Raw genomic sequence first — 12,990 nt, forward strand, 5'->3', positions numbered from 1 at the left:
TCCCACCGGCATAGCTCTCAGGGTTCACTGAGGTAGGCCTAAACAAGCTCCCTTACCACGACAAGGTAACAGTCACAAGGGAGGATATATATATATATATATATATATATATATATATATATATATATATATATATATATATATATATTGTTTTTTTTAAACTAACAGCCATTACATGTGTCAAATAAATACTAAGGGGTGGGGATACAAAAAATAAGATGAATAAATTAGCACAGTTGTGGTGCTGATAAGCACAGTTGTGGTGCTGAACGGACAGCGCTCCAAAATTATGAGTAATGGCTAATACTGAATGGCAATAGCCACGGAACCATGACAAACGATACTAAGGAACTAAACTGAAAATGTGCTTCACTGTTAGATATGGCAGTGGAAGGCAGTGGAAGCAATGTTACAAAGTAACAACTGAAAATTACACAGTAATAGACTAGATAAAAAGTAAAACATGATGCGTCGATGTGACGAGGGGAAGCCGAGCCATAGGCCTCCACTTGAAAACACAGAGGACAACAGGGAATAACTCTGGCAAAATAAACATGCAAATAGGTTCTAGCAGGGGCAACTACATAGGCATGTGAAACTGGATCCATATCTGAAGCAGTTACACCTTCCAGTACATGCCTTGGAGCACCCACATTTGGTCAACTCCCAACAACTCTCCGCAATAGGTGGAAGTGGAGTCCCGAAGACTTTCCACTTCTCGTCCTGTTCCACCCATCCCCAGTCAGATGGGCTCGGCATTTGTGGATGTCGCTTCAATGCCTGTCCCCACACGTATCCAGCCTCATAAGAAGCATGTTTGGCATGCTCTTTGAGTGCTGCTTGAGTTGGTGGGATCAAGTCATATTGTCTTTGCTTTCTGGCAAAGAGATCAAGCCTGGCCTCGTTCACAGTTGTGACATCGCTGGACCGGTCATACATTAGATCTTCTTGGCCTCTTGACATGGATATCTTTGGTATCTTCAGTGTCTTCAGCAGATGTAGATGCTCTCTTTTGGGCCCTTTCAGCTCTGTGTTGTTGAACCTAAGTTTACAGCTTGAATTATATTTTGCTCTGTTTCTTGTCGATGTGCTTTCTATGCCATCACCTTCATCTAGTCGGGTTGGACTAAGTAAGATAGGCAGAGCATTGATCTTATGAAATAATGGAACATTTCTTGCAATGGTATCATAACCAGTACGATCGTGCTCTCTGTTGAATAAACTCGGCTGAATGAGTTTTTCCTTGGTGACCTGCTGACAAATTAAACATCTGTCCCAGTTAGTTTTCACAACTGTTATGATGGCTTCTGCCATGTCTGCAGCATAGGCAGAGGCCGAGGGTTTATCCTTTTACCACCTTTTACCAAGCACTTTGATGTATGGGATACAACTAAGTTCGTGCCTTAACCCTACACTTAGTTCGATCGTTCATCCAATGCCATTTAAATCCTGAGCGATCTGTACACCATCCGGTTAACTAAAACCCCATTAACCTTGGCTCGGCTCTCCCGTGCTGGCACAACCTGTCAATTCAGGTGCGGCTATCTAACTGTTTTGGGGTAAATTAGACAGCATTTGGGATACCAACTTTCAATTAGCTGACATTGAACCCCACTCTGAGTTTAACAGCAGTGATATATCACCAGTGTGCCCTGGTAGTGCAGATATTCACTCTTATCTAATCTATCTATGATCAACAAATCAACACAACTATATTGTGATGTGTTAAAAGTTGTTCTTTAGCATAATAATAATAATCGTATAATCGTCCTTAATGAAAAAAAAACATACATTTCTATGAGAAAATGTATCTTTTGAGGATCCAGGGGGCGGCCATCTTGAAAATAGAAATGTAAAGTGGCTGGGAGTGTTTTCTTGTCAAGCAACCCTTAGAGACTGCTCATGCCAAATGTAATGCTTGTATCACCAAATAAACCATTATATAACTTAATTGCTCCACTAAAGTGTTGGCCATCTTGAAAAATGGCCGCCATCTTGAAATTTCAAGTAGCTGTGGGTGGCCTATTGTCAAGTGACCCACAGAGACTGCTCATGCCAATGTTCATGCTTGTATCACCAAATAAACCATTATATAACTTAATTGCTCCACTAAAGTGTTGGCCATCTTGAAAAATGGCCGCCATCTTGAAATTTCAAGTAGCTGTGGGTGGCCTATTGTCAAGTGACCCACAGAGACTGCTCATGCCGATTTTCATGCTTGTATCACCAAATAAACCATCATATCACTTAACTGCCCACTAAGATGTCGGCCATCTTGAAAAATGGTCGCCATCTTTGATTTTCAAGTGGCTCGATTAAAAAAATCGATACATGACCTCTAAAGATGATCTGTACCAAGTTTCACGCTTGTATCACCAAGTGAACGATTCTCCCAAAATATTGCTTTTATCCGCTCTACTATTATGGTGACATATTATATTTACATGCACATCATTGTGTCTGCTGGACACGATCTACCATGTAGCACTGAGATTTGTCACAATTTATACTCTCTATAGGAGAGTGGGCTGGTCCTGTTCAGCACTTCATAGTCATTGTTTACCCGCATCAGGTACATATTTATTAATGGCCCTACTGAAACGGTTACCATCTTATTTATGTCCTAGAGATACCTCGCAAATATTACTGACTTTTCACACATAACACAATTTTATTGTCTTTGACAAATGTCCATACTGAGTTCAGTTCTCAGGTCCATAAGCATAGAATAAGCTCCACAAAAAGCTTAATGCAAGGGTTAAAATGATGGAAGAGAAACATGTACAAAATGTGGTCTTAATAGAGAAAACAGCATTCTTCCACTAGATGGCGATCCAGCCATACCCGAGGAGTAGGTTTTTTTGTCTCCGCCAGGCCGAAAGGCATGGCGAGAGTATGTTTTGCCCCCTGTCCGTCCGTCCGTCCGTGTCTCATTCTGTCTGTGGACAGCTAATCTCTGGCACCGTTGGCTTGATCGCAGCAAAACTGTGCACACACACTCCCTGGATGCCAGAGCAGAACCTCTGACCCAACTTTTTTAAATGGGCCTTTTATAGTGCCTCCAGGAGGCCGATTTGTGCAAAACACATTTTTGGACAGTACTCCTACAGATTGTGTCCAAAAATCACACAAATCGGTACACACTATCTCTAGTCATTAAACAAAACGGGTCTTTCAGATTTGTCATATTCCATCCTGATTGGCAAAAAATGTCTTCCAAAGTTTGCAGGAGTACTCCGTTTTGAACAAAATGCCTCAAATCCTGAACACAGCGTGCAATCCATGACATTTTGCACGCACATTCCCACTAGGCTGAGGAAGAAATGCTACTAGATTTTTTTCAAATCAGCCTCATGGTGGCGCTATAACAGGCCGATTTGTGTAAAACTGCACCGATCTGTGTAAAACTTTGTATGCACACTCTGTAGAGGCCAAGGAAAAACCATCTGCCTTTTAGAGCGCCACCAGGAGGCCGACTTTTGCAAAACTCATTTTTGTATATTAAGCCTTCAGATTATCTCTATAGTCATGTGATCAAGACGGATCTGTTTGATTTTTCATATTCCATCCTGATTGGCGACTTCCAAACATTGCCGGCCCACAATAACCTACCTGATCATGATTTGTGTGCATGGGGTTCTCATCTTAAACAAGCTCAGTGCTTAATGAGTCTTCCAGTTTAGTAGACCTTGTATTGTGAATTTGTACTTCCATGTACTGTTATTCTCATGTCTTACTAAATAAAAGTACATCAATCAATCAATCAATGACCTGGCGGAGACCGGCAGTTTTTGTAGTTCTCTCTGATTTCCCCTGTATTTCAACTCATGGTTAATCACCATGGCAATAAATGCCAGAAACCGTCTCTTGTCCAAAAGGATATATTTCTCATCTCCATTCATTTCCCCCTCCATTTCATGTTGTCCTGCCAGTGCCACCTTTTCCTTTTTCTCATCCATTCTCTTCACAGCTTCTGTATATGACAGTCCAGTGCTGACCCCACATAGTGATTACCATTACAGTGTAGACATGTTGGTTCTTTTGTCACTACTATACAATCCTTGTTGCATTTTTCCTTCCCACACCTTCCTCATCTTCTGACTGGCCTACACACTGATGCCGCCCATATTCTTGACAAGAATAAGATCTCAGAAGAGCTCTCTCATATGGCCTAACTGTATAGGTCACATAATTCACATACATCAGTTTTGGCAGTTCCCCGTCAAATGTTATACACCGATTGACTATCCTCCTTCTTCCCTTATCTGACTTGTTTCATTATTTTTGTTTCAGACACCCCTTTAACGGTAAGAAATTAGTCTTGCTCTATTGATAGTGCTCTCCACTTATCACCCCTTCCTCGTTGTTTTTTTCCCAAGTGATAATCAATCCAACTTGCACTTATATTCTGTAATCAATATCACTGCATTCATCATCTGTTTCTCTGATTTACATTTGATCACAACCATTCCACTTCCGGTTATCCTGATCGATTTTACTTCTCCAAACATTCTTCCAACAATCTTCCCAACCTTATGACGATCACTGAAGACTTTATCCCATCTACTTTATCAACTGCTCTCATGCCTATCACAAACTTCTGTTCTAACTGGCTGGAATCGTTGAAATAACTAGTCCTGTTTTTCCTCTTTTTACTTTTACTTTGGTATCCTCTCGCATCCTCCTCCTCCGTTTGAATTTTGTTCTCGTCGTCACTGTCCGCCATCTTTCCTCTTTCCTGACCTGCGCCGCCGTCAGGGGAGATTACTGTAAACGGTTAATAATATACACTGTGGGCCACAAACTAGTATTACACATTTGGACAAAGCGGTTGGTGTGTCCTCCTCTATGTTCTTTATATTATTATGAAATTATTCTGTCATATATGCTTATTTTGATACTATGCAATCATGATCAGCGGCTGCCTAACAACCAACTATTAGTCCAAAAGAGGAGGTTTGTTCAAAAATGACCGTAATGTTTTAGTCGGTTAGATTTCACCTAAATTTAACCCTGTTTTAGTGTACCCTTATATATAAATCTAGACGTTTAAATAACGGTTAAGCATTTTAGATACCCTTAACATTATATTTGATCACATCTTCAGAAGAAAAATGTAAAAGCCTGCAAAGTAAATGCAGACCCAAGCTCCCCCAACAAAACAAAATCTTACATGGATGCATATGCTCCCAGTTATAGTGGACATTGATAGAATGTTCTATTAGAAATATCAACAAAAATGTAACTCTTAATTCTTTGGTGTCTTACTGGATCTTAAGTTACATTAGTACAGTAGTATGCTTTTCCAGTTTACTCTGCACAGAAAGTTCCTTTTCAAATGGTTACAGGCTGCCACCTCCTGTTGGAAGGAAGAGAACTACACAGCTACACTGCACGTCAATTCATGCCAAGGACCCCTAGAAGTAGCAAAGTATTTGTACTTTGTTATTTTCCACCTCTAACTTTATCATTCCTTTGCCTCTTTATTTGTAACATTGGCCACGTTTAATATGAACATCCCATATAACTATATATGACAGAAAATAAGGAAAAGCATAATAGAGAAGCTCCCCTTTAACGTCATGGGGGAGACTTTTGCTCTGCTCAAAGTCATATCATTTCCCTCCAGGCAGGCATGCTTTGCCAAGGCTTGTTAAACCTGAGACTTGATCAAATATCCATTCATTGTGTGATGAGCTGGATATGTAGTTGGGATAGCGCTGTGCTGATAAGACCAGGTTTGCAGTGCCAGAGCGCCTGCCCTCTTTACTATTCCTTTCAGTGATTGCCCAAGTCAGTCGTCTGTCGCAGAAATTAATTTTTGTATGATTTCCTTTAAAGAGAGCCAAAGTAAAGAAAAGGGAGCCTTTAACTGGAGTAATCCATCTTGCCCCGATGGTGTCAGAGTGATTCACGATTTCCAATTTAGCCATGGCTTGAATTTAAAGTAAATCAGGCAGGACGGCTCCACCCTTTGTGCCGGCTAGACGACAAACCCTGGCTGACAAGGGCTCTCAAATGAACATATCCTGTGCATTCATCTTGTTCATTTCTTACTTTAGACCAGCCCTCTGCTTGTCCTACAAGACCTACATAGATCAGCAAGTGAAGTCTTCACCATCATTGCAGAGGTTCAGATGGGGAGAGGTGCTACACTGGCTATATGACCAGCACAGATAGGCAAAAGGCATAGAAGAACAGCACAATAGAGAGGTGCAGATTTGAGGCAAAGTTAAATTAGTTTCGCTTTGATTAGTGGCAATTGATTTTAAAATCGAAATAGAATTAGAATTGAAATTAGAATTGAAAAAATAATAATAATAATAATTTAAAAAAATCACCAAATAATACTTATAGCTGCTTTAAGTCAAGTCTGAGAACTGATTTTCATTTAATATATCATCCATTGCATATTGTGATGTGATGCGTTGTTAGCTTGGAGAGCAGTTTCTCTGTATATACCTACAATATGCATGTATTACTGATGATATATTGTAAATTATGTAATACTTGTGCTTATATTTGAATTTATTTATTTCTAGCTACAGTATATATCTATAACAAGCCTAAAGCCTATGTACATATTGATCCATATTACTGTTGATACTCTGTATGTACATACATACATACATAGATACAGTACATATTGCACATTTTGTCAGTTTAAAACTGTGTATGAATGTGAAAAATATGTTGTTTATGATCTATCTAAGAGTCAGTGATCTATGTTTCACTTGGGAATATTGCCACTACATATTGAACGGTACACAAACAGAATTGGATCAAAGACTATGTGGCTATTGTGAACTTGGTGAAGTGGAGGATGAAACCCACTTTCTATTGTACTGCCCATTTTATTATGATTTAAGAAAAACACTCTTTGACAAAGTTGATGTAGGTCTGTCCCTGGATTACGCATAGTGGCACTGTGATGGATCATACCAACTTGCTCTTAGCCCTAAGTTCTTTGTATTGTATATGTATAACACCTTGTCAAAGTTAAACATTCAAGTTCTGTCAGGACAACTCATAAATGGATAAAGACAACTCATGAAGGATAAGATATATTTATTGAATGTAAAATGAGCAATATATTTATTATGGTTTGGCGATGAATTGGATCTGCTTTTAGGTACTCTGATAAAGCGCATCTCCCGTACATAAACAGCAGATCCAAAACTGTGGTAGCATGGGGTGGTGGAGGGTGAGCAGCAATTTTAGCAACAGCAATGAACAGCAGCGCAGCAGCAGCAACAACAACAGTGTGTGTGCAGCAAAAGCAAGCAGAATGAGAAGTGCAAACTTCCAGCTTAAATAGAGCGGTCTGAGAATGAAATGAGTGTGAGTGGATGAGTATGTTGAGCCGACGTGGTCCAATGGTAGGCCACCAACAACTGCACTGAGTTCCCTGACAGAATTTGCTCTGCGCATGTCTGTGACAGGCGCAACACTCATTCTGTCTTCTGTTTGTTACTAATTGTTCTTTTCTCTCTCTCTCTCTCTCTCTCTCTCTCTCTCTCTCTCTCTCTCTCTCTCTCTCTCTCTCTCTCTCTCTTGCCCTCCACTCTAGTTAGAAAATGTGTCTACTAAACTGTCTCTGTACTTTTGATCAGAGTCATGTGTACAGTATGTGGTATTTTTTTATTATTATGGTGTCAGCATTATCCTATAGTTGTGTTATCCTACTACTTACTCTGTACATGTTCTCTGCCCTTACCTGTACCGCTGTTTTGTCCTTACTGTGGTGCTGAATTTCTCTCAGGGTTAATAAAAGTATACCGTATCTATCTTTCTAGTTGTTTTCGGCAAGCAACACCACCGCCACGCCGTGCGACAGGGAGTATACATGATTAGGCATTACACTGTGGCATACACACCAGTTTGCAGTTCCTGTACATCTACAACCCGATACCCTTTACCCTGGTTGTAGTCAATTAGCTAAATATTATACGCTAATGTGTCTTGGATTATCGTAATTGGGGCTGTGTGACAGTAAACTACTTTTTTGCCAGCCACCAATTAATTTACCAGACTATTGGCCGCTTCCTTAAAAATGTTTCTAATTCACTCCCCTAGCGTCTCTGCAGAATTCATACTGCCAAATGAAGGGACTTTTGTGCTAAGTGACAAACTCTTAGCAGTCCCTAATTATCTGGCTCCCAAGCTCATAGCAACAAGATAACAAGCCATCACAAAATTAATAGACGACGCGTGAATACATTCATCTGCTTGTGGTTTGCACTGTACGGTTAAGTTTAGAGAAAATCCAAAGCCATGCAAACACATGGCTGCAGCTTGTGCTTTAAAAAAAAAGTGGTTCAGCCAGCCATAGATCATTTAAAGATCATTGTGTGTTGGTGTGTTGAATCCCAGTGCTGCTCCAGCCCTAGCAGGTGTAACCTCAGTATAGAGCCGAGGCCTCACCCAGGAGCACTAACTGCACTCTGATTAATTGTCCCCGTCAGCTCAGGTCCACAGGTCATTTAAGCCTACCTGTTATTCTACATATTGCTCATACTCAGTGTCCCAACAAAGATGCACTCATACAGAAATGCATGCGGGCATACAAGTGCACAGAAGTACATACGGGATGTGTGGTCACAACACAGGCACATGTCCACTACTGTACATGCATGGGGATGTGCATTCTCTCGCTCGCATGATCATCAGCCCCACGCACACACACACACACACACACACACACACACACACACACACACACACACACACACACACACACACACACACACACACACACCTGTGTGTGTTTGTGTTACCGCCCAGCCCCCTTGTGTGGTAGCAGTTCATGCTCAGGCAGTCAGGCAGCGCTCCAAGGTATTCATTACTATTGATGTCAGGATCCACAACTAGAAGTGATGGCTGAACCTCCTCCAGTCTGTACTGTTTAAAGCCGAGCTCCTCTCCCCCAGCTGTGGTTCTCTGTCTTCACTTACGGGTGAGACTCTGATGATTAATTCAGTCTCTACTGGGATCCTGGGGAAAAGAACGTGGAGTTTCTCCCGGAGCGATGAGCAGTGCTTCACGCATATTGCAGCCGTCCACTCGCACAATACCAGCACTGTGTGTGCCGAAAGATGTCCCATAGTTGGGGGGGAAAGGGAAAAATAAATCTTGATGGACATATTTTGGCATGTACCGTACTGTATATTGTACTGTATTGTACTGTACTGTATACCTTGCAGCTCAAACTAGACTAAACTGTTGCTTGAGTTCAGCAAGGGTCCATTTGGGTCCATTTTCACACTCAGAGTTCAATTAACACTGAGGATTTTACTGTGTGTAAGTACAGTACTGTACTGTTTGGACTGTGTGTTGCTGTTTCTCTGCAGGTTTATTTACCACTGCAGCATTCCAGACTGATGCCATGTCACGTTTTATTTGCAGGCTGGCTTGTATTATAACAATCACAGCTTTGGAGCTATGCTTTAGAGCATAGAGAAAATAAATTAGGATATACCCATTGTGGCCGGTCGGTTAAATCTAGATTAGTAATATGTGCTCAGATATTGAACTGGCCTGGCAAACAGAAATTGTGTCAAAGAGTTTACAAATGCTTACAATATGACCCTAGAAAATCTGCTGGAGAATAATACTGCAGACATTCCATGACACCTCCAATATATATGTTCCTTCCTGCAGTGATGAATGTGACTCACAACATTTTGATTACTCCAATACAGTCACAGGAAACAAAGTCTTATGCAGACCTGATCAGAGACTGGTGCGTAGGCAGAGATCAACGCAGAGAATACAATAAAATGACCTGCACAACGTCTGCACTTGCACAATAGGAACACTTTTATTTATTAAAGCAACGTTTCGGTCACATAGACCTTCTTCAGACATCTGCTGTCACTGCTGATTACTCCAATACAGACTTGTGGAAACAGCTCATTCCAGTAAAAAAGTCTCTTGTGTGTTAAGAGACCCGCAAGCCATAAATTTTGGCTTGCGGGTGATATTTTCTTTCTCTCTCTCTCTCTTTTTTTCAAATACCCACAGGGTCATGGTGGGGTGCCGACAGCTCTCGCGCTCTGCTCTGCATGTGTGGGCATCAGTTTGCTGTCTGTACTGCCTGCATGGTGTGAGTGTTGCCATTAGCTGTTAGAATTCTGATTTGCACCCAGCGGGAATGAGCTCTCAGGAGCCAAACTGCCGACTGGCTGGCTTGACCGAGGCCCCCGGTCCCGGCTTTGTCCTGACTGGAACCGCTTATTCTACTGACACTCTGTCTCCCATTTATGTCTCTGACCTTTTTCTCTCCTCGCCTCCTGCCTCGCCTGTCTCTCTCCCTTATTAGAACACACAGTCCAGTACCAATGCCTGGCTGGACAGCTAAGAATGGATGTGTCCGCAGGCATCTGGTAAAACTTTAGTTGAAGAGCTGTGTGAACCATCACTGTAAGCGTATTATCAGTGTCTTTTTCTTTTAATAATTGCATGCATTTTAAGACAGTATGGGTTTGGAAGATTGTTTGCATTATACAGTTGCTTCTTAGCGACTTTCATCAAATCAAAATATATTTTTTCCCCAAAACATATTTAGTATATATGGGGTTAAGTGGTTAAAATATTTGTGCCTTTGGTAAATTGCATTTGAACATTGTGTGGATCATGCATGTTAAGTCCCTGATTAATAACACAATTATAATGTTTATAATAAGCTTATAATGCCTTGGGTCTGTCTGTCTGTCTATCTGTGTGTCCAGTTATCTCACATGCCGAGGCTAGACCGATCACATTATGTGTTATACTGTTTGAAATATTAACTTTGATTATATAATGGGGGTCAGATTGAATCAGAATCAGAATAATTTTTATTGTAACATCACAGGTTAACAGTTGTAAATCAGTGGGTGAAATTTGTTATCACGTAAGCTGCATCATTTTGTGGTTTTTCAGGAAAGAAAGTAAAGGGGGGGGGGGGGCAGAGAGAGGGAGAGCAAGGAGAAAATTATCGATAACATCTACATATATGTACATGCCTGCTGCTTACTATCCTATATGTACTGTATAGCATAATATGCATAGCATGATAAGCAGCAGGTGTGTACGTGAGGTTAGACAAAAGAGTGGAAATGCATCGGTAGGTCCACATACTGTAGCAGCAGGTATGTACATGAGGTATAGCAGCAGCAAAACGGAAGGTCCAATAATAAGGCAAAAACTTGTCATACATCACAGATGTCGTAGAGATGACTGACGTCACACACTGGTTTATCCCTAGTCTTCTTTCGTGTATCTGTATCTGTCCACAAATCGGTGGTGAACAGTCTGAACTTATCAGAAGTAGAGTAGGGGCTATAATTTGTAGATGAATGAGGGTGCATAAGGCACGGCAGCTCTAAGCAGCACTTATTATTAGGGAGAATATAGACTCCCTAGCCAGTCTCGAATTGCTCAGCTAGAGACCCCAATGGAAACAAGCCAATGGTTTTCTTGTTTTTCCTATTAGCTGACCTTGTATTGAACTGTACTTTCATGTGCTTTTTTCTGCAAACTTCTAATAAAGTATTCAATCAATCAATCAATGGTAACAATCTCTCAGCCGTTGTTGTTAAAATTGGTTGGAAACAATTCAGAGATTGAAATAGACAAATAAAACTAACTTTTGGGCGGTCGTTCATACTGGGAAAGTGATATGATTTGTTTTCAAAGCACTAGACATAGTTTTGTTTGCAACTATGTTGAATTTAGATGTCACCAGTCAATCGGTAGGCAGAGATCTCCAATCGTTTGGCAATGCAAGACTAGGGAGATAAGGTCAACTATGTGCTGTACTGTAAAATGGGGGGAAGGCTATTTTCCTCATCATGATTGATGAAGATCTTTGGTTATGACAACTCAATCTCTAATTGCCCTATTAGACTCCCCCGCCCTCCACCCTGCACCTCACGCACCCCACCCTCATCCAAAGGAAAGAAAAGATTGATAGTTTACGTGCTATCAATATTTTTTTTTTACTGCGTGTGCTTTGAAGGCCGTATTGTGGGATTTTGATTAGCCTTAAATCATGTATAGCTTCCATTGAGGGAAAAGGCCCGAGCCACTAAGAGAGAATGATGCGACTCTTTTTCTGGTTTGTTTTGCAACAATTTACGGCGCCTTACCAGGCTTTGTTTCCTTCTCTTCAGTGACGTACAAAAAATGTAATTCTTCCTTATCATTACGACCCAAACACACAGCCATTCATCCAGCGTCTGCCAGTTTTTATTTGCCTGGCTTCAGTTCACTTGTCAGCGCTACACCACGGACACCTGAAATTGAATTTGTGAATGGTTAAGCACAGGTAGTAATTCACAATTTACTCTGCTGGAGATTATCACCACATAATACTGCTGTATGCAGAAATTCTCAGCTGCCTGCCTTAATAGAGTTATCATTCCATGTCATATTATGCTATTTAGTTTCCATGTTTTGTAAAACAAGGATTAGTGCTAAACAATCAACAGTAAACAAGGCAAATGTTAATCAGGGCAAACTGATCATTTGAAAAATTGCTGGAACCAGACACGGACTGGAAATACATGAACATAATATTATAACTCATTGTAATGCTATAAACAGCACCATTGCATGTTGGTGTATCCTCCTAGCACATGAAGATATGTTCATTTATGATCCAGCAGATTGCTTATGCAAAAACTCAATTTCTCAGCAAACAGACTATATAGAAACAATCACAGCACAAAGCCAATTCAAGCATTATCAACAATTGTAACCCTTGAGGCATCCATGCAGAAATCCGAGATTTGCAAGGCATAAGCAGTCTCAATCTCCTGTATAGCGGCCCGTGAGGGAAATAAGAGACGTTTCAATTACAATATACATGGAAAGGGCATCTCAGCAGTAGGATTGATATGTCATTCTAACAATGTCCAATTAAAAAGGGAGAATGCTTCCATTATTCCTTTATTAGAATACCCACGCCCGAAACTGCAGTCAGAGACATGCACCTCCTGGTTAAAG

The sequence above is a fragment of the Gymnoscopelus braueri genome (genome assembly GCF_963280865.1).
Source record: "Gymnoscopelus braueri genome assembly, chromosome: 4".
Classification (NCBI taxonomy): Eukaryota; Metazoa; Chordata; class Actinopteri; order Myctophiformes; family Myctophidae; genus Gymnoscopelus; species Gymnoscopelus braueri.